Source organism: Pinus tabuliformis, chromosome 5_2 (assembly GCF_031772625.1).
Source record: "Pinus tabuliformis cultivar Carrire ecotype Pingquan chromosome 5_2, CPIR1, whole genome shotgun sequence".
Lineage (NCBI taxonomy): Eukaryota > Viridiplantae > Streptophyta > Pinopsida > Pinales > Pinaceae > Pinus > Pinus tabuliformis.
This window is the reverse complement of record NC_142306.1, coordinates 427,687,341-427,715,217: the sequence shown is the minus strand read 5'-3', so window position 1 is coordinate 427,715,217 and position 27,877 is coordinate 427,687,341. Positions and strand designations below refer to the sequence as shown.

Here is a 27,877-nt window from a genome sequence, read left to right as displayed (position 1 = left end):
TATATATATATATATAGATTATAATTAATTTAACTTAATTTTATTAATTAAGTTGTATAAATATTATCGTAAAATAAAAATAAAAAAAATTATTTTAAATATATATTTATTGATATATAAAAAACTTGTATATTGAAAATTTCACATTTTTCCTTGATATCAATATTTATTTTTTAATAATATAAACATATTTTTTAATATTTTTTTTTATAATAATATTGTATTCATATATATATATTTCAAAGTATATTTAAAAATTATTAAAAAGGAAAATTGTTTAGCTAAAAGTTTAATTTTATAAAAAAATACTTTATCCAGAGAAAAAACATACTTCCGAATACTTCCTAAAAAAAACAAGAGCTGATTATAATATGGTTTTTTTTTTATAATAATAAGTCAAACTAAACTTAATAGTCAATAAGAGTTATCCCACCGATAGTTTCACAATTTAGTTACTATAATTTTTTTGAGTGTATTATATATATATACTTCATTCGACTCCGTTGCGGCATATTATATTTTCATTGTGTTCCCAACTTACTTATTAAGCGATCTGCCAGGAATATTCTAGTTTGGATTAAAATGCAGGCTTAAGAGGAGTGAATCAATAATAAGACGTTGAGATGCAGTTAAAGTTTTAAAGGTGAATATGACAGATATGAAGTGTCGACCTATTTTTCAATGTAATGTTTATCACAATATTATAACATTAAAGGAGCATCATAGAACACAATGAAGCATGTCCTTTTATAAACGATACAAATAAAAAATCTGTTACTAAGCACACAAAAATTTCAAATTGATTCAAGAGATGGAAGCAGCTATGTAACTTTGTTGCAGGAAGAAAAACACTCTTTCACAGGAAAGCTCGAGCTATTGATCATAGTTGCAGCTGATTAAAGTTTCTAGCAGTATGGAGGATATGGAGAGCGTACTCTGTTCAGACCATGGTTCGAACTACAATGTAGCATAAATTTTCCCAATAACTAAGGAAATGGCAAGCTTCCAGCGGGTTAACACACACTCGATGGGAAGCTTCCAGCGGGTTAACTCAAACTCTAGACTTCTGGTGGCAGGGACGCTGTTGGCAGGGAGATCCATTCCTGCCGGAAAGTACGCCTGATGGAAATCGAAGTGCACGCAGGGACGCTGTTGGAACTAGGGCTGAACTACTCGGTGCCAAACTGTATGTGGTTGCATATGCGGAAGACTCCCGTGATCCCGATTCTACGAAATATGCACCATTGAGCATGAGATCATCTTCAGAGATCCAGTTCCAACTCTTCCTTGCATTGTTGTTCAAGCTGATGGTCTTCCGCCTGGTAACCTCTTTTTTGTATGGATCTGCCAAAGCGCGGAATCTGTTGCCTTGACTCAAGATGGTAGGGTTTGAACTTCCACCGATGGCATAATCTTCCCACTCCGTGTAGTCATTGTTTACCACATGGAAGTGTCCATATCGACACCTACATTTACGCACATCTTTCATTCATAATTAGTTTGTAATTAAATAACACTAACAAGATCCTACTGTTCCTTCTTGACCCCAAACTGGAACGAGACCTAAAAACAATTAGGGTTTTAAAAATGATAAGTAATTATTATATACCTTGGCATTCTTTCGTTGAGACCTTTGCCAAAATGGTTAAAGGCAACAGTTACTTTCAGGACAGTGTCGTCTGTGTAGCTATCATTATGACCCAACAACATTACCTAGAGATCAAAGCAGAACGAGGAAGATAAGTTTTCATTTGCAGATCTACAGGGATTGAGAATATGCTAATGAAGTAATGAATGTAAGGTCACCTCGTTGTGATCAGTGAAGTGGTTGTCTGAAATGGTGACATTGGTGGATGCCTCCACTACGTCAATAAGACCATCGGCACAGTTAGACATGGAGCAATGGTCCACCCAGATGTTCCGTCCTGTGATGAAGATGGTAATCCCGTCTCCCTCACAAAGACCTCTAAGCCCGTAATGCGTTGGAGAATCTCTTACCATAGCGTATCCAGCAGGCCTACAATCACTTATGTGGAGGCCATGAATGTCACATTCTGAACCGTGAAGCAGGGCCCACCCTGACCAATGTGAACGTTGGCGCCACGTCCATCGATCGTCTTGAAACTGTTGAAGATCAGCTCTTCCTACAACCTAATGACCAGGTCTCTTTCGAAGATGATCCACAAAGGCTCCGTCTGAATCACGCCATAACGTAGAGTGCCTGGCAATGGATTCACCGGATCATCACCTGGATCCGTAACCACATAAAACTCACCATTTTTGCCTCCAATGGCGTCCTTGCCAAATCCAATGCCACAATCTGCTAGTCGTTCCGTGTTAAGCCGCCAACTGGGGTCACAGCGCCAGTAGTCATCAATGGGATTACCAGTTGCGCATGAAAAAATGCCGCCCAGTCCTCGTCCTCGTTTTTCGCTCCTCCTGCTGGTTCAATACATATATAAAACATTAGATAAATAGATTAAACAAAAAGATTAACAAACTGAACATAATGTTGCAGTGGGCAACAGTTTGTTTACTTGTTAACAGTTTTCACTACTCCGGCTGGAGCTGGAATTTTTCCCACAGGAAACTCAGAGTTAGATATATTGGTTGGTATTATTACAGTTTGTCCCATAATCGTCTCGAGCCCTCGTCCATGTTCCCGTCCACGTTTTGTGCCCCTCCTGTTGGAATACATACATGAAACATTAGATAATAAATTAAACGAAGAGGTTAACAAACGGAACATAATGTTGCAGTGGGCCATAGTTTATTTACTTATGAACATTTTGTGATACTCCTGCTGGAGCTGGAACTTTTCCTACCGGAAAACTCAGAGCTAGATATATTGGTCGGTGTTATTACAGTCTGTCGCATAATCGTCTCGCCATGGACGCAGCAGAGTATTCCAAGCAACAACATGCAACACAAAATACCATTGTCATTGCTCATTTTCGCTGTTAGTACTCACTCAGTATTCACAATTCACAAACGCAACCAGCTTGATCTCACGTCTACCTTGTCAAGTAAACAATAACAAATACGACTGCTGCTTGCCTCCACAAATCTTTTTTCCAGTCTTGCCAATGCCAAGCATTTCTTATAGTATCGATCATCAATCTTTGTATTATGTCATTCCTATTCCCTACATACATGGGAAATTTAAATCTGATTTGCATTTTGCTGGCCACATGTTTCCATCCGGATATAGGGTTCCGCTGAAATAAACATACATGAACGCACATGTTTTCATTCATATATGTTCATTCAAAACGTTATTTCTTGAAGTTTCTATTCATTTATTTGGTTTTTCTTGTTTCTTCAAGAATCTTCTGTGATTTTAAAAATACCTAAATTTCGAAATTTGGTGTTGGAACTTCGATTTCCATCAATTTTTTATCAAATTTGAATAACAACGATACGAAAAAAATTATAAAAGGTTTTAATGCCCCTTATCTGGTCCTGGAAAAGAGGGGGGATTTGAATACTTCTTCCTAGTAATATGATCACCGTGAAAGGGGACTCTTACGCATATTATGTGCATCTGTAAACTCTAATTTTTATTATGTGCATGTGGTTCAGGTTTGCAAACTTAAGCATCCATGTTCTCACGGTTGATGACAAGTATATGTCCATTCTCCATCTCCCATGTTCCGAGGTTTGCAAAGGTAAGCATCCATGTTTTTGCTATCACTTCATGACAAATAGACACTCTAGGTAACAAAAGTTTGAATATTTACATGGTCAATGCTGCCAGGGAACCATGAAGAGAATTTTGAGATTGTCTCTTTATTTATTATATTCCGGTGTCCTTTTCATCATCCCATGTTCCTAGGTTTGTAAACGTAAGCATCCATGTTCTCGCTATCACTTCATGACCATCCATGTCCTTGCTATCACTTCATGACAAATAAAGACTGTTAGTAACCAAAGTTTGAATATTTACATGGTCAATGTTACTTTGGGAAGCCAGGAAGGGACTTTTGACCATTGTCTCTTTATTTATTATATTCTCGTGTCTTTTTTTCATCACCCGTGATTTAATTAAAATTCAAATATAATGAATGGCTAGCTCTAAAATTAAAAATGTATATATATTTGTAATTTTATTATTATTTTGTTAAAAATAATTAAATTATATTTATTATATTTTTGAAATATATATTTTCTTTATTATATTGATAAATGTTTGACTATTATAAATTTATTAATAAAATTTTGTTTTTTGGGTCTAGTTGTCTTGTTCATAAAGTTTAAAGTTTGGTGTGAAAAACCCTTACCGAAGGGCATTGAAGCCATTAAAATCACCTATAGATTACATCGGTTAACATGACCACGGAGTTGGTTAACATAACTACAGAGTTTTAAACAAGTGGCCTTCACATTAGAAAGTAACTTAAAAGTACACCCCATCACCGTTTATTCTACTCCAATGAATTAAATGTATTAATAAAACTATTATTTTAAATTTAAAAAATAAAGACAAAAGCAAAAACAAACAAACAAACAAACACTAAATTTCATTAACAATATTTTGATTATATTTATAAACTAAATTACTATTTAAAAAAAAAAAAAAAATTAATAACTAATCCTAAATTTTAAATTTTAAATAAAAATAATTAAGTTCTAGTCCTAGAGTTACACTGACAATGGCCTTCATCACCCTCGTCTCATTTCCAACCCAGTAAAATAAAATAATTCATATTTTAATAAAATATTATTTTATGAACAAAAATATTTTTTAATACAATATTTTTTATGAACAAAAATTTTTGAATGTTAATTTTGCTAGTTATTTTTATGGAAAGTGAGAAAGAAAAATAAAATAGGGTAGCATACTATGCAATTCTCTCTCTCTCTCTCTCTATATATATATATATATTTCGGGTTTTGGATAGATGGTGATCGGATGTGATGTTAAGGTCTTGTTAGATGCTAAATCATTAGTGATGCTAAGTCACTAGTGTTATATGAGCATCTTACCACGGTTGAACTTAATATGTATTAGTTTTTAAAATAAAATCTTTCGATCATAAGTTTGATGTAAAATTAATAACTCCTAGATACTAAGTCATGTGTTTAATTCTCCACCCTATTCCAGTGTTATTAGTGGATATGACCATGATGTAGCCTCACCATTGCCGAAGTTACAAAAAATAATAATAATAACATATATTAATTTTTAAAATGAAATATTTCAATATAAAGTTTGATGTAGAATTAAGATGGAAATTGAATTATTAGTATCTCTCAACATAATAAATTTGAATAAGATTTCATAAATGGAATAACTTAACTCTATAACCACTCCTAACCTAAATATATACTTACATGTTGTTTTCTAATTATAAATACATAAAAGTAATGGAAGTTTATAAGTTATATAAGTTAAATATGTTAAGAATATTTTTACTAAAAAATGGAAGACAAATCAAACCATATATATCTTATACAAGTGTGTTTAGTTAGGGACATAAACAACCTCCTAAGAAGTAGGATCTAGTTCCTAATTACAACCAAGAATTAAAATAACCTAACTAATCATTTCTCCATTATTTTCAAGTTCCCCCCTTAATGGATAAATGATTTATTTCCACACCTAATATCTCCCTAAATAACTCAAACTTTATCTTCCCAATGGGCTTAGTGGAAATATAAACAACATTTTCACAAGTATTACAATATTCAATAAAAATTTCTTTGGATTGTATCTTCTCTCTAATAAAGTGAAATTTAGCATCAACATGCTTTATTCTTGCATGATAAATTGGATTGTTTGCCAACTTGATCGAGCTCTAGTTGTCACATTTGATCACTGTAACCTTCTTTTGTTCTTCTCCAACATCTTAAAGAATTATCCTCAACCAAAAAACTTCACAAGTTGCTACACACAAAGCTTTATATTATGTCTCAGTAGATGACAATGATACAGTTGTCTACTTCTTGCTACTCCATGAAATGATCCTGGATCCAATGTTAAAATAATATCTTGTAGTATATATCCTATCATCTGGATTACTAGTCAAATATGAATCTGAGTAACTTTTCAGCTCAACATTAAATGAATTGGTATACTTAAGACCAAAATCAATTGTTCCTTTAAGATACTTGAGTACATATTTTTCTACCCTCCAATGGATTTCTAGAGGTCTCGCCATAAACTGACTTAACATACTAATAGAGTATGCTATGTTAGGTCTATTTGTAGGAAGATAATTCAAGCTTCCAACTAGTTGTCTATATAGTGTACCATCTACCTCCTTTGATCCATCATCAAAGTGAAGTTTAACATTTTTTGCATCAGAACAAAATAAGCTTTACATTGATCCATCTAAAACTTTTTAAGCAATTCTATAACATAATTACCCTAAGAGACAAAAAGTCTGATCAACATCTCTCCAAATTTCAAGACCTAGATAACAATGTCTCTCACCAAGATCTTTCATCTCAAATACTTGTGACATTTTCACCTTGATTCCATCAATTATTTTTTCAAAATTCCTTGTAATTAAATCATCAACATACAATGAAATCAGTACTACATGCCCATTTGCATCAAATTTGGTATACAAATTTAGATCACTTTGACTTCTCATAAAACCCTGCTAAAGAAAGAAAGAATGTATCTTCTCATACCATGACCTAGGTTTCTTCTTTAGCCCATACAAAGATTTCTTAATCTGCAAACTATATGTTGCTGCCCATTTTTTACAAACCCTTCAGATTGTTTCAAATACACCTACTCCTTTAAATAACCATTTAGAAAAGAAGATTTTTCATCTAATTGGTGCAAGTTCCAATGGTACTTTGTAGCTAATGCAATTAATAGTCTAATATTATTTAATTTAGCTATAGGTGCAAATGTTTTTGCGTAATGAATGCCCCCCTTTTGTGAGTACCCTTTTTCTACCAATATAGCTTTATATTTATCTATACTGCAATTTTCTTTAAACTTGGGTTTGTATAACCATTTACATCCTATGGTCTCTTTACCTTTAGGCAATTCAGTCAATTCCCGAGATTTTTTTTAAATTATAGATTCATATTTTTCCTTCATTGCTTTTCTCCACTCTTCATGTTCATCATATTCATTAAAAATCATGGGTTCTATGACATTCAAAACAATACTCATTAGGGCATAGTCCTTATACCTTTTAGGTAGTTAAATCTGTTGAGTAGATCCCTTTCACACTTCACTCTCTTCACCCCTGTTTTCTTAAGGTACTTCTCCACCACTAGTTTAATTTTGATTGCTAGTGATGTCCATATCACTGGATTCTTCCTCAAGTTTCTATTTCTCATTGTCTTTTGCTTATGCTTTATTTTCTTCAACTTTAGGAAGTATGTGCCACCTTTCATAGTTGTTGTCCTTGTTTCCTTCATCTTCTTTCTCATGGAAAATTACATCTCTACTTGCAAACACTTTGTGAGTAGAGGGATCAAACATTTTATAAGCTTTAAAATATGAACATTATCCTACAAAAATATATTTGATACCTTTAGCATCAAGTTTCCTTTTTTTCTCCTCCAGAATATGTGCAGAGTATTTACACCCAAACACTCTCAAATGATGAACTGTTAGCTTAAAACCATACAAGGCTTCGAATGGGGTCTTGAGATCAAGATACCTTGTTAGACATATGTTCGTTAAATAAACAAAAATACTAATGGCCTCTGCCCAAAAATAATTTGAGAGATTCTTATCTTTGATCATACTATGTACACACTCCACCAACGTTATGTTTTTCCTTTCTACAACACTGTTCTGTTGTGGAGTGTAGTGTACTATAAATTGATGCACTATTCCATGATCCTTGCAGTACTTTACGAAGTTCCCCAACCTGCATTCTCCTCCTTGATCTAAACGGAGGATCTTTATGAACTTCCTTGTTTGCTTCTCTGACATGTTTTTGAATTCCTTGAAATAGTCAAAGATATCAGTTTTTCCTAAGGAAATACACCCAAGGGTACCTTGTGCAATCATCAATAAACAACAAAAAATAATAAGCACCTCCTAGGGATCTAGTCTGCATGGGTCCACAAACATCAAAATGCACAAGTTCTAATACATCTCTTCTTCTCCTATCATAATTAGAGGGGAATTCATCTCTATGAATTTTTCCTAATGCACAACCTTCACAAGAAACATACTCATTCTTTAACATAGGGAGTCCTTCAACCATTCTTTGTTTCTGCAATAACAACAAATCATGATAATTGATATGACCATACCTCTAGTGCCAAATACTTTCAGTTGACATAGCAGTAGAAGTCAGTGCTTGGTGACTCTTACTGGTGGCACCAAGCTTATACATGGCTCCAACACTGACTCCTGAAGCAACAAGTTTTCATTGATCCAACAAGTCTTTTACTATGCAATGTGTTTTGAATAATTCAACCTTCATATTCTAATCTATAATTAGGCACATAGAAATCAAATTTTTCTTGATCTCAGGCACATATATAACATTATGAATGTGCCTAATACTTCCATTTGGAAATGTTACAGGGATGTCTCCATATCCCTTCATATGATGTGCACGATCATCTCCTAGATAAATGTTGGCACCATTTCCTGTTTCCTTGAAGTTCTCATACCATCCCCTATTTTATGTCACGTGAATCAAGGTTTTAGAGTCCGCAAACCAAGAATTCACATCATTTGTTTCAAGAGACAACTCAAAATTAGACACAAAAACTTAATATTTGGTAGATCAAAATTTAGAGGTTCTCCTGCAAAATGTCCTGAATGTATTTTGTGCTTATGCCTAGCTTAGTTAATTTTCTTCTAATAATAGGCTCTAGAAAGATGCCCACTTTGACCACAAAAAACAAAATTCAATCTAGAATCATTTATGACAGATGACATACCTTGATTTAGCTTTGGAATGGCCTTCTATGAGATGGAATTCCACCTTTACTTCCTCCTCCTTGTTTCCCTTTGAAGAATTTATTCTTTGCCACAAGTGCTAAATCTAGATTTTGAGGCTTCAATTTCCCGCGTCTCTCTTGTTCCTGCATCAATATACCTATCAATTCCTAAAAGGTGAGATATTTCTCCCTTGCTGCAAGATCTGTAATAAACATTTGATAGTCCTCTGACATTCCATTTAAAGTGATTGTCATAAGGTCATTACTAGGTATTGACTCTCCTATATATTCCATCTTATCTTTCAATTCTTTAATTCTTGAAACAAAAGCACTAACAGATTCATTTTCTTCCCTTTTAATATACATGCGCTTACTTTTCAGAAATAGGACTATATTTTTATTTTTTATTTCATACAATTCTTTAAGTTATTCCAAGTTTCACTAGATGTGTTGTAATCATGAATCTGAGGCATTATGTTATCTTTAACATAAATCTTTAATAATACCTTTTCTTTGTTCTCCCGCTTCTCTTGGTCTTCAATCAATGCAGTGGTCACACCTGCAACAGTGTTTGCTTCTTCTCCCTTTGTGATGTTCCAAACACCAAAGCCTTCAAATGGTGTTTTCAGCTTGAATTTCTAGTTAACCTAGTTTATGCCATCCAATTTATTGGCCTTGTTCATATATGTTTCTGCAAATTTTTCTGTAAGGGGATTCGTCATTTTCACTAAAAATATCCCAATCTTCAACAACATTCTACTTCTCCCTTCACAAACACCACTAATTGCTCCAAATATATATTTTCAAAGAAAATATAGAGAGGGACTCTAATAAAGAGCTCGTATCTCTCACCAACTTCAAAAATAATTAGAGCTCAATTGATTTTTAAAAAATTGCACATAAAAATGTGAAGCTAAGTTTTCATAAGAGGTGCAAATAATAAAATGAACATGTATCGAGCTTCTCAAAATAGAAGGCCTTCTCAAACACTCACAGTGGGAATTTTTTAGACTACGCACTAAAAAGAAAAGTCAATTGTCAATAACACACCTTTCGATTCTTACCAAAAGCCCTGCATTACAAGGTTTTTCAATTTCGTAAGGTTGCCTCAATCGGTGCACCTTCTCCTAGGAGATGGAAGTGTTGATCACATAAATAAAAAAAAAACAAAAAACAAACTCAGATGTGTCCATAGTCTGCTCCTTTGTTATAAGGCCGCTCCTTCTGCTTCTCAAAAACATCTTCAGGGTCATTCCAAATGACAACCAACATCAACAAAATAACGGAGCGAAAACAGTCTTCATGGCTTCACGACAACCAACGTCAACAGTTTACTTGGATCCATAATCTGAAGAAAATGATATTTACATAAGCCGCACTTCACACATAGCGTTCAAATCGGCTTTATGAAGTTTGGAGATAGATATACAAATCAAGCCACCTCCAGAGATATACAAATCATACCACCTCTAGAAATCTCACCAAAAATCAGGCCACCTCTAGATGAGCCACCTCCAGAAATTAGGACATTGTGTTCAATAGATGTGGTCAAACACCACGCTCGGACAGTTTTGTTGTGCTATACCATGGTCAAATGCCACACCATCTCTCATCTTTCTCCACCAGCTCTATGGCACCACACACAGGCAAATTGAGTAGGCAGATCAGACAATCTCCAATCAATGAACTCCACACTCAACTGGACACACACAGCCTCACCAATCACGATTACAAACCCAAGATGAGCCTTGTGCTCTGATACTAACTCAAAAATGGAAGACAAAACTAAATTGAATAAAACTCGCAGTCCTCAGGTGAGGAGCCTGAAGCTATCACAACGTTGGCTTTCATTAAATGAAAAGTAAAATAATACATATATCATACAAGTGTGTTTAGTTAGCGAGATAAACAATCTCATAAGAATTAGGATCTAGTTCCTAATTATAACCCAGAATTAAAACGACCTAACTCATAATTTCTCCATTATTTTCAGGTTTTTTAGGTTTAATTTTGCTTCAAAATTTTAAATTTTTAAATTTATATTTTATATGGTATTGCTATATATTATATATAAATGGAAAGAGACATTATATTTTATTATGTTGATAGGCGTGTTTATTTTTTTAAATTTTAATTTAATTGCCAATAATTATTAAGTAGAATCTAAGGATTTAACCTTTACAAAATATCCATATAATATTTTTATTAGTAATAACAAATAAATAATTAAGATTTATCTTAAGGCAAGTATGCTCTTGGTTTTCAATTTAATTAAAATAAGGTCATATTTACAAGTGTCAAATTCCATTTGAATACTAATTTTATTTATGCCATTGAATCCTTATTACTTAATATTGCTTTACTATGTTTTTCTTGTGACATGTTTTTTCAAATGTATATATGTTTAATTCATATATTAATTTATTTTATAATAATAATTTAAAATAAACTTATAATTTAGTTAATTTTTATGATTCCTTTTAATTTTTGGAATGTGTTATGTATCATGAGATAAGTGCTTTGATACCTACTATGAATTGATACCTATTGTAATAATAATAATTTAAGATAAAGTTATAATTGAGTTAATTTTTGGAATTTGCTATGTATCATGGGATAAGTGCCTTGGTACCTACTATGAATTGATACCTATTGGCATTTATTAGTCATTTAAGATATATGGATGTGCTAGTTTTAATTCAAAACTAATATTCATATAATGTGTATTGCAAACTAAATTGTAAATATTATATTCTATACAAAACAAGTCATATTTAGTTCTTGGGGCACTTTAATTAGTGATCATTGTGTTATGAAGTATTATGTAAACTTTGAGATTCATAGTTCCCATTAGCTTATATTTATGAAAAAAGTATATATAGAAAATAAATAATAATAATAATAATAATAATAATAATAATTAATTCCATATAACAATTCTACTATTTATAAAAAAATATTTTCATTTATAAAAAAAAATATTTTCATTGAAAATATATTATGATATTAGTTATATATATCTCTAGTGTTATTAGTCCCTACCATCTGGCAATGACATGGGATTATAATAATCAAAAATAGTTGCTTAAGCATTACTTCGCGTACTCTGTGTTACAATTAACCTAAATTTTTTAACACTGCATTGCATTGACCATACTGCATTTTATTTTATCATCTTATTTGGCCTCTTCCAGAGGAAAAGAGGCAAAAACTATATATTAGTTTGAATGTGTTTGGTTAATATTTTCAAGATGTAAATTAATGTGAGCATTAGTTTAGGAGTATTAAATTCTATGTTATTTAGTTCGCCATTCTTATGTTATCATATATGTTATGTTATGATAGAGCCAAGTGGTTGATTGCATGTTCAACCACAAGCTGTTCACATTGTTCTCTCCGAGTGGTTGATTGCAACTGCCCAACCGCCTTGCAACATTCTACCTGGGAAGCAGTCGCCCATGATGCAAGGACTTATGCAAGGTCTTTTACTAGGTAAGCATCAGTAGCACAGCTCCAGATTATCCCGTCGAACCAGCACTAGCAGTAGCTGTAGCTCCATATTATCCAATCGAACTAGCACTGTAATCTAGTCGAACCAGCACTAGAAGTAGCTGCAGCTCCAGATTATCCAATCCAACTAGCACTAGCAGTAGCTACGGGTCGAACCAACACTTGTAGTGGCAGTGCCAAATTATCCATACGATCCAACACTAGTAGCATCTCTCAATGATTCATCACTAGCAGCATCTGTCAACATCTCTCTGGCTAGCGTACACCATTCTAGCTTGTGTTTTAATAGCTCATATAGCTTGTATCTTGTTTCTTAGGCACGACCATGCATAAGGTTACAAGAAAATGTTACATAAAAATTGAAGAATTTTCAGATGAACAACAAAATCGAAAATGACAAATGACATTGTAACAATTTTGATAGCTTTCCTTATAGGTAAGAGAATGGATATAATTTTGCTAGGTAATGAGGAACTATAGTTGATGTCATAATTCCACTTCTTAAAATAGGTTATCTAGGAATTCCATTTCTTAAAACAAATACCAATACCGAAGTTCAAATTCTAGGATCACTTACTCTAGATATTGAATTATTAGTTTCCTTGCAGTAAATTGCATGATCCACCTTTGAAATTGAGTGGAGGTAGGCCAATTTCATATCGATACCCATCAGCGAAAGCACAAGAAATTTACCCCATCTACCTCGCAGCAATCGACAAGGGGCAATCAGTAAGCCTGAATCTATAGTCAGCAAGCGTGAATCTATTGCACTTAGAAAGCCATTTCTGTGTTCAGTAGCCTACCTGAATTTCCATTTACTTTGCAGCGATCATTACCTCACAGCAATTGACAAGGGGCAGTTAGTAAGCATGAAACTATTTCCCTACGAAAGCCAGTTCCACAGCCTGCCTACTTTTATTTATCAATAGTTGCTTGCACCTTTAGATTTTGCTTAATTAAGTTAACAAAAGAAAAAGAACAAAAAAAAAGGGATGTGATAACCTCAAGTCCACAGTCCCACCTACCTACTTCTCGATTTCTTCTTGCTCCTTGCTAGGAACAGGATAAATATAAGCCAAGCCATAAAGCCATAAGAAAGCAAGAAGAAAGCTAGCATGACTATAGGCTTGCAGACCCAAGCAAGAAGAAATCTAGCATGACTGTAGGCTTGCAGACCTTGTAATCCTAGACTCCTCTCAGGTCAGCTGCCCACCATAAAATGCACGCTCAACATTATACAAAGCATTCTCTGAAAATATTATACAAATCATTCTATGGCAATATTCTATGACAATATTGAGCTTGTCTTTATACATGTTAGGTATATTTAACATGTCGCATTCAGTATTTCCATAAACAGAGTAAAAGAATCACATATATATAAGAAATACAAGAACATATTTATAACAAATACAAGAACGGACTAAAAACTAATTTTTTTTTCGAGCTTACATGTCTATCACCATCAAACTCCATTGTTGTAGGCTCATTCCTTCATTCCATTATAATCCTTCACGAAAAAATACAGACAAATTGCATTGACACAATGCTTAGAAGTGGCTAGAAATAATGTCAATTAACCAAAAAGAATTCCAAAAAGAAGCTCATAGTTGATGCGCGACACTTCTTACTTCATGATCGAAGGTTATGCTTTGATGCAAGCTTTGTTGAAATTATAATTTCAACTGCAGTGAACAGAACAGCAGCAGCTACTTTATTCATTTGTCGTGATCCGGCGCCCCACATTTTTTCCCGATCTTTTAAGTCACCGCCATTACCATCTTTTCACTCTTTAATTATTTTTGAGTTCCCGAAGGATGAAGATCAGATACAACACTACATCATTACTTCTCAACAACCATATTAATGAGCAGAACGGATGAAAGAGAAAAGAACCAGCCTCGAGCCGACGTAGCATTTATCAGTCATAGATTTTATCACCACCGACTCAAGAAATACAGCAAAAGATCAAATCTTTTAATCATGAGCAACAGAGACTTCATCAGCAAGTTAAAGCGGTGAAGACCCTTTCCCGCACTATAAAATGCAGACACAGCAGTGTAGAAAAATATAGATAGATTGAAAGTCCTTTTGTAACACACAGCAGTGTAGAACAAGAGAGTTTTTTTTTGTATTGCACAGTAGTGCTGAAATTTTCTGAGATAGTTGTTTTGTGGAACTGAAGCGTTCCTGTTGTAATCCCTCTGTCAAGAGGAAGATGCTCTTTAGCATAATATTTTGTGAATATCCCTCTATGTGAGGAAGACTTATTTTATCAGTTAGTTTATCGTTCATAAATAGAAGTTTCTTTTTGCCTGTTTCTGTTACACCGTAACTCAAAAAATACTTGACGTCAAAAATTTACGTTGCTGCAACACAAGTTACAACAACTGAAAAAAAAACTATGTTGCTGCAACACCGTTTCCAGAGAACGAATTTTTCTGTTTTTCTGAGTTAAAAATAGAGTATTTTTCTGTGTCAAAAACAGAGTATTATTTTGATCAGTTCTTGATCCTGAGGCAAAGTAGAGTATTATTTTATGCTCTGTTCTTGTGTTTTAGAATTATCAGAAAACAGAGTATTACTCTCTGTTTATATTTTTGTTGTTTCAGAATTTATCAGAAAATTCTCAACTGTGGAAACAGAGGATTTTTCCACTGTATTGTTGGGTAGACAACCAAAGTCCCACATTGATTAGAAGTGGGGAGGATCATGGGTATATAAGGATGGAAAAATATCTCCATTGTTATGAGGCCTTTTGGGGTAAAGCCCAAGAACAAATCCATGAGGGCTAAGGTCCAAAGTGGACAATATCATACCATTGTGGAGATATGTGGTGTCCAGAGTCCTAACAAGTGGTATCAGAGCCATGCCCCGAAGTTAGCCAAGTGGATGAATCCTCGGAATGCCGAACGAAGGTGGTGGGCCCCGGTAATATCACCATGGGATCCGTGGATAAGCTCGGTTAGACAAGCGGTGTGCTCCGGATTCTTCATGGACGTGTCCTGGTCCTAACACGGTGAAGAGGAGTTGACCTGGGATAGAGCAAGCTCTCGAGGCAGGTGGTGCTTCCATGTAAGGCGTGTTCTTCCAATGCATTGGAGCGGAGAATCCTGGTTGGTAGAGAGTGGATGGATGGATAATCATTTGAGGGGAGGCTCGATGGTCCTTTGTTCGAGGGGAGGATTGTTGGGTAGACAACCAAAGTCCCACATTGATTAGAAGCGGGGAGGATCATGGGTATATAAGGATGGACAAATATCTCCATTATTATGAGGCCTTTTGGGGTAAATCCCAAGAACAAATCCATGAGGGCTAAGGTCCAAAGTGGACAATATCATACCATTGTGGAGATATGTGGTGTCCAGAGTCCTAACATGTATTTTGTTTGGAATAACCAGAAATTCCCGACATGGTATCAGAGCTTGTCCAGGCTCTTTGAAGACATCAAAGAAGCTGAAAGAAGATTTGTTGCTAAAGCAAATTATCCAGCAGAGCGAAAACGCTGTCAAGGTATTTTTCAGATTAGTTTTTGTATAGTTGCTGAAGACAATTAAGTGATTTTTTTTACAGTCAAGTATTGCAAGAATGGCCAGCACCAGCGTGGGTATGTTTAATACCCAGCTCCCACAGTTCAATGGGAAAAATTATGACTACTGGGCAATAACCATGAGAGCCGTGTTTGCCTCACAAGATTTATGGGAACTTGTTGAATATGGATTTGAAGAACCAGCAAATGAAGAAGAGTTTATTGGACTAACTCAGGCAGAGAAAGAGCTGTTGAAGAGCAATAAGAAGAAGGACTCAAAAGCCTTTGTACTTTTATATCAAGCAGTGCATAAGAGTGTGTTTCCGAGGATAGCAGCAGCCAAGACATCCAGAGAAGCATGGAAAACTCTCAAGACAACCTATCAAGGCATGTACAAAGTGAAGACAGCAAAACTACAGTTGCTGAGGAAAGATTTTGAGAACCTGCGTATGAAGGAGTCAGACAATATTGACTCATTCTTCACACAAGCAATTGGTTTGGTCACACAGATAAGGTCTCATGGAGAAACTCTTGAAGAAAGAAGGATTGTGGAGAAACTATTGAGGTGCCTACCCTCAAAATTTGATGTGATTGTTACCACCATAGAAGAGATAAAGGATCTCTCAAATTTTTCAGTTGATGAACTTCATGCATCACTGATAACACATGAGCAGAGGTTGAGTAGAAATGAAAACTCATCTCTAGAGCAAGCCTTCAAGACCCAGATGCCATTTGGAAGAGGAAGAGGTCAAGGCAGAGGAAACAAGAGAGGAAGAGGTAGAACCCAATACAGATGCGGAAGAAACAGTCCAGCAAATGTTCAAGGAAGAGACAGCAATCCAAATCAGAACCAAGGCCATGGCAGCAGTCAACAAAGTGGACAACATCATGCTCAAGGACAAAGGTATGAAAAATCCAACGTCCAATGTTATTATTGTAAAAAATATGGGCACTATGCAAATGAATGTAGGAAGAAGCAGCATGATATGAGTAATAGATCTAGTGCAAATATCACTAGAGAAAATATCAGTCAAGATAATGTGTTGTTAGTTTGTAATATGGCTGAAACAAACAGTGAAGATATATGGTTTCTAGATTCTGGTTGCAGCAATCATATGACAGGAAACATAGCCCTGTTTTCTGTTTTAGATCAGAGTGTGCAATCACAAGTCACACTTGGGACTGATAGTAAAATTTCTGTTATGGGAAAAAGTGAAGTTAAAATATTTACAAAGAAAGGTGAAAAGAAAACCATAGCAGATGTCTATTATGTTCCTGGAATGAAGTGTAATCTCTTGAGTATTGGACAGCTTGTTCAGAAGGGTTACAATGTTTTCTTTAAGAATGATGTATGCACCATCATGGACAGATTACCCAGCAAACATTGTATTGCTGAAGTGAAGATGACAAGGAACAGGATGTTCCCTCTCAGAATAAAGGCAGATTTGAAAAATAAAGAAGTAATTGCAGCAGTGACACAAGAGGCTCTCCAAAGCGTACCAAAGGATGAAAATTGGTTGTGGCATTTGAGATTTGGACATCTCAACTTTGGAGGTCTTAATTTGTTGAGTAGAAGAGGAATGGTAAGAGGATTACCATTGATAGAAAAGCTAGATAGCCTTTGTGAAGGTTGTATATTGGGAAAACAACACAGAGAAAGTTTTCCAACTGGGAAAAGCATAAGGGCAAAAGCACCTTTAGAAATTGTCCACTCAGATTTATGTGGACCGATGCAAGCTCCATCACTTGCAGGCAGCCAATATTTTCTAACATTTATTGATGACTTTACTAGAAAGACTTGGGTTTATTTTCTGAAGAATAAGAGTGAAGTGTTTGAAAAATTTCAAAATTTCAAAGCACTTGTAGAAAATCAAAGTGGGCTGCATATCAAGGTTTGAGAACTGACAGAGGAGGTGAGTATATCTCCAAAGAATTTTTACATTTTTGCAGAGAAAATGGAATTCATAAGCAATTTATAGCAAGGTACACCCCGCAGCAAAATGGAGTTGCTGAAAGGAAAAACAGAACAATCATGGATATGGCGAGGAGCATGTTGAAGGCAAAGCATTTGCCAAATGATTATTGGGCTGAAGCTATACACTGTGCAGTATATATTTTGAATAGATGTCCTACAAAAGCAGTGATGAACAAAGTGCTAGAAGAAGCATGGAATAGGAGAAAGCAAGGAGTCACCCACATGAAAGTTTTTGGTTGTGTGGCTTATGCACACATTCCATATCAGCTAAGGAAGAAATTGGACAGCAAAGGGGAGAAATGTATTTTCATTGGATACAGTGAAGAATCCAAAGCTTACAGGTTATATATCCCATCCACCAAGAAGTTTTTTGTGAGCAGAGATGTTCAATTTATTGAAGAGGAAGCTTGGGATGGAAGCATAGAGAAAACAGTTAATGTTAAAAACTGTTTGTCTCATAATGATGAAGATGAGGAGTTGGATGAAACACATCCCCAAACAACAGCATCAACACTAGAACATCAAGAGACACCCTTGAGGAGAAATGAGAGTGCTTCTCCAAGCACACCACAAGGAGAAAATTCAAGTGCATCTACAAGCACTTGCACACCGAATGAAAGAGGTAAGAAATTCAGAAATTTAAGTGATATTTATGATGAAGGAATGAATTCTTTGTTTGCCTTGTATTGCCATGTTGATGACCCTGTTCATTTCGAAGATGCAATTAAAGATAAGAAACGGATAGAAGCTATGGATGAGAAGATGAATGCAATAGAAAGAAATAAGACATGGGATTTAGTTGAGCTACCAAAAGGTAAAGAAGTCATTGGAGTTAAATGGGTCTACAAGACCAAGAGTAATGCTGAAGGCAAGATAGAAAGGCACAAGGCAAGACTTGTTGTCAATGGATACAAGCAACAGTATGGGAGAGATTATGAAGAGACTTTCGCACCGGTTGCAAGAATGGAAACAGTAAGAGAAGTGCTGTCCATAGCAGCACAAAACAAATGGAAAGTTTACCAAATGGGCGTGAAGTCAACATTCTTGAATGGAGTATTAATGGAAGAAGTTTACATTGAGCAACCTCTAGGTTATGAGAAGAAAGGCCAAGAGCACAAAGTGTGCAAATTGAAGAAAGCTCTTTATGGGCTGAATCAAGGGCCAAGAGCGTGGTACAGTAGGATAGATTCCTATCTACTGGAGAACGGATTTGAGAAGTGTGAGGGAGAACCCACTGTTTACATCAAAGAAAAAAACTGTAAAATTTTAATTGTTGTGTTATATGTTGATGATGTGATTTTTACATGTAATGATGACTACCTCATTGAAAATTTCAAATCAGTCATGAAAGAATAATTTGAGATGACTGACATGGGTTTGCTGAGATACTTCTTAGGAATAGAAGTAGATCAAAATGAAAATGGAATTTTTATTTCATAGGCAAAATATGTAAATGAAGCGTTGAGAAGATTTAACATGCAGGATAGCAAGGCAGCAATCACTCCCACAGTGATGGGATTAAAACTCAGCAAAGAGGACAGCAGCAAAGATTTTGACCCTAGTGTGTACAAGAGCATAGTTGGCAGCCTTATGTATTTAACTACAACTAGGCCAGACATAATGTATGCTGTTAGTTTAATTTCCAGATTCATGGAGAAGCCAAAAGAAACACATTGGCAGGCAGCAAAGAGAATTCTGAGATATGTTAAAGGTACAAACAGGTATGGCATATTTTATACTGTTTCAGAATGTTCAGATTTAGTTGGATACACAGATAGTGATTGGGCTGGAAGTGTAGATGACCGGAAAAGCACATCTGGTTACATTTTTCACATAGGTTCAGGAGCCATTTCATGGGCTTACAAGAAACAGCCAATTGTGGCATTGTCTACAACAGAAGCAGAGTATGTGGCAGCTACAGCAGCAGCATGTCAAGCGGTTTGGATGAGGAGAATGTTGAGAAGTCTATGCCAGGAGTAGGCAACAACAACAGTTATTTTTTGTGACAGTAGCTCAGCTATTGCATTATCCAAGAACTCTGTATTCCACAAGAGAACAAAACACATAGACACAAAGTTTCACTACATCAGAGAATTGGTGAACAATGGAGAAATCATTTTACAACATTGCAGGACTCAGGAACAAGTTGCGGATATTCTGACAAAGCCATTGGATTAGAAAAGTTTTGAGTTTTAAGGAAACTTCTGGGTATGACTGATAACCCAACAGTTGAAATTAAAGGGCAGTGTTGAAATTATAATTTCAACTGCAGTGAACAGAACAGCAACAACTACTTTATTCATTTGTCGTGATCCGGCGCCCCACATTTTTTCCCGATCTTTTAAGTCATCGCCATTACCATCTTTTCACTCTTTAATTATTTTTGAGTTCCCGAAGGATGAAGATCAGATACAGCACTACATGATTACTTCTCAACAACCATATTAATGAGCAGAACGGATGAAAGAGAAAAGAACCAGCCTCGAGCTGACGTAGCATTTATCAGTCATAGATTTTATCACCACCGACTCAAGAAATACAACAAAAGATCAAATCTGTTAATCATGAGCAAGAGAGACTTCATCAGCAAGTTAAATCGGTGAAGACCATTTCCCGCACTATAAAATGCAGACACAGCAGTATAGAAAAGTATAGATAGATTGAAAGTCCTTTTGTAACACACAGCAGTGTAGAACAAGAGAGTTTTTTTTTGTATTGCACAGCAGTGCTGAAATTTTCTGAGATAGTTGTTTTGTGGAACTGAAGCGTTCCTGTTGTAATCCCTCTGTCAAGAGGAAGATGCTCTTTAGCATAATATTTTGTGAAGATCCCTCTATGTGAGGAAGACTTATTTTATCAGTTAGTTTATCGTTCATAAATAGAAGTTTTTTTTTGTCTGTTGCTGTTACACCGTAAGTCGAAAAATACTTGACGTCAAAAATCCCTGTTGTTGTTACACCGTAACTCAAAAAATACTTGACGTCAAAAATTTACGTTGCTGCAACACCATGAACAGCGTTGCTGCAACACAAGTTACAGCAACTGAAAAAAAAAACTGTGTTGCTGCAACACCGTTTCCAGAGAACGAATTTTTCTGTTTTTCTGAGTTAAAAACAGAGTATTTTTCTGTGTCAAAAACAGAGTATTTTTCTATGTCAAAAACAGAGTATTATTTTGATCAGTTTTTGATCCTGAGGCAAAGTAGAGTATTATTTTATGCTCTGTTCTTGTGTTTTTGAATTATCAGAAAATAGAGTATTACTCTCTGTTCATATTTTTGTTGTTTCGGAATTTATCAGAAAATTCTCAACAGTGGAAACAGAGGATTTTTCCACTGTATTTTGTTTGGAATAACCAGAAATTCCTGACAAGCTTATCTGATTGTGCAATTGATGATATATCATGCGAGTCACGGTGAAAATCGACCAAAAACCCTCCCTACCATAGAAACCACATGAAAATGGTTATTAGGTTTCAGGTACTAGGTCACGATTAGTCTATCCAGCCAAGTAGCCAAGCCTCTTTCTTAGCCTCTTGACCCAGTAGAGTAGCCGAGTCAATCCTCTAATCAAAGGCTTTATTTGATTCTTTTTATTAGTTCCGTAAGGACGTAGGTCTACAACCCGACTATAAACACTTGACATCCAAATGTTTCATCTGGTTTTGTCTTCACATACCCGCAACCACCACGAACTGTCATCTTTGGATCAATGGAAACTGCCTTGACTCCTGGCTTTGGGTCAATGGGATCAACAACTAGCACTACATAATCCATCTATCGGCAGGTAACACTAGGCTGACTGGTCAAATGGGGTAACATAATCCATCTATCTCGTTTAGTGTTTTATTCGTAAAGCCTGTAAACCCTCGAAAGTCCTGACCAATCCCACCTCCTGCTATTACCCGCGAATTCCACCATGAATTCATTAGCCTGCCTACTAGGAGTCATGTTCAATAGAAGTCAGTACAGCATGTAATATCCTTACCTTATGATTTTCTCCAGATATATGGGAGCGTCGGGCGAGGGCTTAAATGGGCTATGCTTAGACAGACCGATCACATCATTCACCATTAAGATATTACCTGTATCACCATAGTTAAGGCCATTCTCCTCGGGAAGCACCGCCTTTCTTTCCTAGCGGGACATAATATCATCTCTCGGATCTCAGGAAGCGAAAGTGGAAGCATACCTCCAAATGCATAGCAAGGAAGCATACCTTCTAATGCCCAAGTAAGCATGGTAACCTATGGTGCAATTGAGTGAGAAAAGGTATCTTATCTGCTGGGGTTCTTAAGCTACTGACCTATATATTATGATGTCTGCGAAGGTGGTGTCTGCTCGATCCCGAGACAAATACAGATACAAAGCCCGAACCCACTATGTTATAGACATTTTTGTGCCTCGCGACATGGAGCATGAAATGTCAATAATTACAGGGATCCTCAGTCCCTAAACATGTTGTTCTTACCCCTAAAAGAACAAGGTCATCAAACAACAGCACTTCCAATCAGTTCTCCACCTGAAAACACTTCAAAACAGGCTAATTTTGGATCATGTCAGCTGCTCCACTGAGCATCTGTGCTGGAATGCAACTGCTCCTCCTTGTACCTGCGTTGGAAGTCAAATCTAATGAAGGCTACCTGCGCTGGGCGAGATTGGCCAAGTGGCACAGTCACTCTGCAAGGTGTCAACTGCCCAGGAAGCTTCCAAACTGACACTTGGTTCATGAGATTCGCCCTGTGATGAGTAAGAGGTACTTGATCACCATGTGTAAGCAAGGATCTCCAAGTGGACTCAAGAACTGAAGATTAACTGAAGAGGGAGAGGACACAAGGCAGCTTCATGTCAGTCTCAAGCTGACTCATCCTCTCTTCTTCTCTCCTATATATAGAGCTCTTCTATGAGGTCTAAGGAGGCTGGAATTTTGTGTAAAGCAAGGAGGTGCTGTTGGTTTACAGTTAGAGCTATTGGGTGATTGTTTTACTAGAGGTGAAGAGGAGAGTTCTTGCTGCTGGGGAGGTGCTGCTGGATTGGAGCCATCAATGGTTGTAACCTTCTCAGAACCCTGTTACTTGTATCAATAAAGTTTTGCATGTTCTCCTATATACTTGTATTGCATTGATGTATTGTATTTACTTGTATATTTGATTCACTCTAATCCATGCATCAGTTATGAGTACATGTATCTTGTAGTTTCCTCTCTTGTTTTGTGCAGGATCTGTGTGTAGCTGGACCGGCAAAGAGAGCAAGGAGCTAGGAACAAGAGACAAAGAGAGAGGATAAGGATCGACTAAGCGAAAGACACCGGGTTGGTTAATCTTTTCTTCCTTCTCTCTGTACTTTCATAAGGGAAAATATCAAAGCTTTACTTTCAGTTGTTGCTAAAGACTGTCACCTTTAGAGTAGGGATAGGGTCATCCGAGTCGGATACTTTTCCCCACAACAAACTGGCGACTCCGCTGGGGATCCTAGTATCTTGTTCGTGTTTGTAGTATTTTTCTATTCATTTCTTGAAGAAAAGAGTACCAAATCGAAAAGCTTTTGACTATATCAAAAGCGAAGTAGAGGGACTGTTACTCTTGCTCATTTGCTGAGCAAATTCAAGATTTGAAGAGCTTATCTACAAAAGACTCTTTACTCTTTGTGATAGCTTTTCATCCTCTTGATCATCCCTTAGCCTGTACTTGACCTATAGCTTTTTATTTCAGCAAAAACAGTGCATTTTTGAGCTTTTTATGACCCGGAAATCTTTGTAAACGCAACTCTCGTGTCCCAGAGCAGGCTGTCCACAGGCAGTCTGCATTACAGCGTAGGTACTCCCTTCGAGAACTGCGCTGGAAGTCAATTTGACAGACCAGAGCCTGCGCTGGACCTGTTAGCCAGTGTCTTCTAGAGGTTTTCCATTGTGTCTTAACCCTGTTTTCACTGATTTTTTGCTGCTGATTGCTGGTCATTGTACTTGCTGTAAACCACTTTCCTTGACATTATTCCGCCTCAGTTTTGTGATGAAACTGTGATTGTTCTTTCAGTATTTCTTGTTTCAGTTACAGTTTCCCATTATGAAAAGCAAACCAGTATAGCTGTGACCTCTTAAATCCTGAACTGTAAAAGTGTCTTTGTGATCTTAAGAGCTAGTTTTATTACTGTTCATGGCTGTTTGAGTTTGTTTGTTTTTCATCTTATGGTTTGAATTCATATATTTTTAGTGTCGAAAAAAGTGCTTGTGAAGCGTCTTTTCATTTTAGACAAAACTTGTTTGTTTACGCTTCAAATTGAATTCGAAAATTATACAACAGTTTCCTTTTGTCTACATCAACATTAAAGGAAAAGAAAAGAAATACATGCATCTTGCATTTGCATTTTTGATAAGTTTGCGTGTCTGATCTAGGAGAAAGTGCATTAGTTTGTGCTTTGTGCTCTGTGTGGAAAGATATTGTTTTTCTCTCCCCTCAGTAGTTAGGATTTTCAAAGCTAAAAAGATTGTAAAAGCTTGCTTATCATTTTAGCTGCATTTAGGAATTTGTACCAATACATCTCGTGGTGATCCTGAAAGACAAACTGATAAACAAGATCAACTTAAAATATATTGAATGAATCTAAAAACGCATTGTAACATAACGCTCACAATAGAGGTCTAGGTAGAGACGTGTTCCGGCGTCGTTAAACGTAGTGACTGTCGATCTCTACGAAGGTGGGTGATTCCTCCTGAGGGACGATAGCACTAATACGGCCTTGAGCTCCCACGTACCGTCGCGTATATTGGGAGACCCCTATAGGCAATTATCCTTTATCCTTAGGAAGCCGTGTCGACCGCCCTACTGATCGCGATGCAGTGAACACAGCATTCACGAAGATCGACCACCCGTACCGTAAAACGTATTCTGTGGTTTCGCGAAAGGTTTGGCACACCCTCTGCCTAGATCTCCAGAGCAGTTTCTTTTGGCCCTTTTCAAACTCTATAACTGAAAAGGTCCAACCGAGCATTTGTCACTTCGGGCTCGTTAATACATCGAAGGCGACTAGAGTCATCTTTAGCTTTTTCTCGACTCTTAAAACATGAAAAAGCAAAGTTGTGTCTAAAAGCGTCTAATAAAATTTATTCAATACGGAAACATAATTCCCCTTTTTGTATTTTAGTTGATCAAGTAATCCGCAACCGTGGAGGAAAGTCAATTAAAACTCCGTCGTTCGGGGAGACTTGCGAGTCAACCGTCTTTGTCTCCGGAACCGAGAGTAGTACGGACGAAGCGAACTCGCTGGACCAGGTCAAAATCTCCTTTTAAAGTTAGAACGGAAGTTCCAACAACATCTGAGATTCTGGCCGCTCCTGATATTTCTGGAATCCCTGCCTCTATTGAAGAAGTTCAACAGCAACAGAAGGACAGTTGTACTGATCCTAGTCTGAATACAAGTACTTGCATAACTGAACCAGTTCCATCTGAAACCGGTCCACAGAGTCTTGTTGTTCAAACAACTGTCGCTGTCGAAGCAACGCCTTCTTCGGCACCAGAAATCTTTTACGGACCTGACGGTCTTCCTCTTCCTCCTGGTCTGATTGCAATAGAGGAAATCGTAGAGGACCAGCAAGCAAATACTCCAATTCATTTTGGAGTAGGTACCCCTCTTTTTCTTTCTGCATCAGAAGTTTGTCTATCGCCACCGGAAGTTCCTGAAGAATCGTTAGGAAGTTTATTGGATAGACTTAAAATGTCTGAACAACCGTCGACATCTAGGACTGTGCCAAATGACACAGCGATAGCAGAAGCTCCTGCTGTCACTCCAACGATGTTTGCCGGCATACCATCTGTCCCAACTAGTTCTCATCAACTAGAAGGAGTCCACCCAGGGACTATTATGACAACTTGGTCTGTTCCAGTTTGTTCTTCCGGTATAATACCCGGTAATTCTTATGTTGAAACTAGACAAATTGATCCCTTTGGGAATCAGTTTAGACCATCCAGTCCTCAAAGGCAATCTATACCCTTGAGCTCCAGATTGTTACCGTATGGGGGGCAATATGCCCTTTCACTTCCCCTTCCGGGGGGATACCCATACGGCAGTTTTCAACAACATTCAGGTTTGACTGAAGTAACGACGAGTGGTTGGGTACCTATGTTACCCCAACAACCAAGAGTTGTATATTCCATGCAACAGTGTGTACCTATGTCTAGTATCCCGACAACGCCAGCAATTGTAACCGTGTCGCAAGTTCAATCGATGCCTGTTGTATGTCAACCCCAAGTTGTAATGCAACAGCCTATTGACCCTGCAACACAACCACAATCGCCAACTGCCGAGACGACACAGATACAAACGGGAACTATAACCCCGCATCTTGGTCCGTCGGTTAGTGTCGCACAACAAAACATGGCTTCACAACCATGGATGGTGCAATACCAACAACCTCAGTTTCAACAGGTGTACCAGGGGTCTGAGCAACAGATATTTGCAAATAGTGGGAAACCCTATATTCAGAACGGGTTAAATCAACCACTTTACAGTGGCCAAGCCCACCAGCCATACCAGTCATATCAACATCAGTTGCATTATGCTGGTATGCAAAGGCCTACTGCTCAGGCGATTCCATCGTATCCTGGGTACGCCTCGCCAAACCTGAATCAGCAGTTGCCATTCGTGGCAACTCTAGAATTACCAGATTTACATCGATTGATGAACGATCCAATCGCCTATGCCCATTGGTGGCCAGCGATTCCTCACAAACTTCCTTCGGACATTCCTAAATTCAATGGAAATCCTGGCGAAGACCCGTCGAATCATGTGATGACATTCCATCTGTGGTGTTCGTCGAATACCTTGAATGATGATTTGATAAGGCTTCGCCTTTTCCAGAGGACATTGACTGGTCCAGCGGCTAAATGGTATATTGAATTACCTAGAGCCTCTTTCGACAATTTTAGTTCCCTAGCCACGACTTTCTTAACACACTTTCAGTTACCTATAAGGTACGAAACTGGAATAGAGATCTTGACCAATTTCAAGCAGACAACAGCCACACATATATCAGATCATATACATGAGTGGCGTCGTCGCCGCAGAATGGTAAAGACCTACGTTCCAGATCAGCTATTAGCTGAGTGGTTTATAAAGTCGCTTCTTCCTGCTATAACAGAAGATGTGGCCAAGGGAGGTGTCGTAACAGAGGAGCAAGTTATTGCTCGTGCTCAATATTTGGACTTAGTATATACTCAGTCGGGCACGCTCTATGATAAGATACCTGACGCCCCCAGACCAGAATTTTCAATCCCTCCTCCTCCCGGATCGAATAGTGACTCTCATGCCGGTGATGGCGTGATTGGAATTGCAAACGCTAAGTCGACAAGGGATTCGAATAAGAAAGCCCGTAAGACTTCGAATCAAAAAGCAAATCAAGAGATTCTTGCTTCGGAGGTAAATGCTGTATCTACGGATAAAGGCAAAAACTCCAATCAACCAGGAAGCAAGAAGAAACAAAACAAAGGGAAGAAGAATAAACAAGGTGAGTCATCTCCTCGAAGAACTTCTTCAAGCCCTCCTCGAGATAGGAAACCACCTTATGGGTGTCAGATATGTGATGAGGATCACTGGACGAGAGAATGTCCATACAAAGCTGATCTAAAAAGATTCTTAAAGAGTTCGCAAACTCCAGCTGTGTTAACTGATCCGTTTCCCGATTGAGGAAAAAACCTGGTTGGTAGTGGAAATGCTTCCCCGTCGCAAGTGCTTATGTTATCAATATCGAAGCAACAGAATGATGCTTTGATTTCGACTAGGAACAAAGATTACGGGAATCCACAGGTGTCGAACGATAAAGGTAAAGATCAACCTAGCAGTTCGACAACAACTTCGGCAGAAGTTGTACCCCCCATCACACATGAATTAACAATAAAACCGCCGAAGGGAGTAGTACACAAGTCGACATTTAATCCTCGTGCCAGAGCGGCATAGCATTATAACATAGTGGAAGATTTGGCACAATCGTCGTCCGCTA

At 37.0% G+C, this 27,877-nt stretch overlaps 1 pseudogene; it reads right to left on the bottom strand.

Annotated features, from left to right (window-relative positions):
- Nucleotides 1-1,051: 1,051 nt before the first annotated feature.
- Nucleotides 1,052-27,877, bottom strand: part of LOC149159435 (putative pectate lyase 8) — a 36,629-nt pseudogene continuing 9,803 nt past the window's right edge.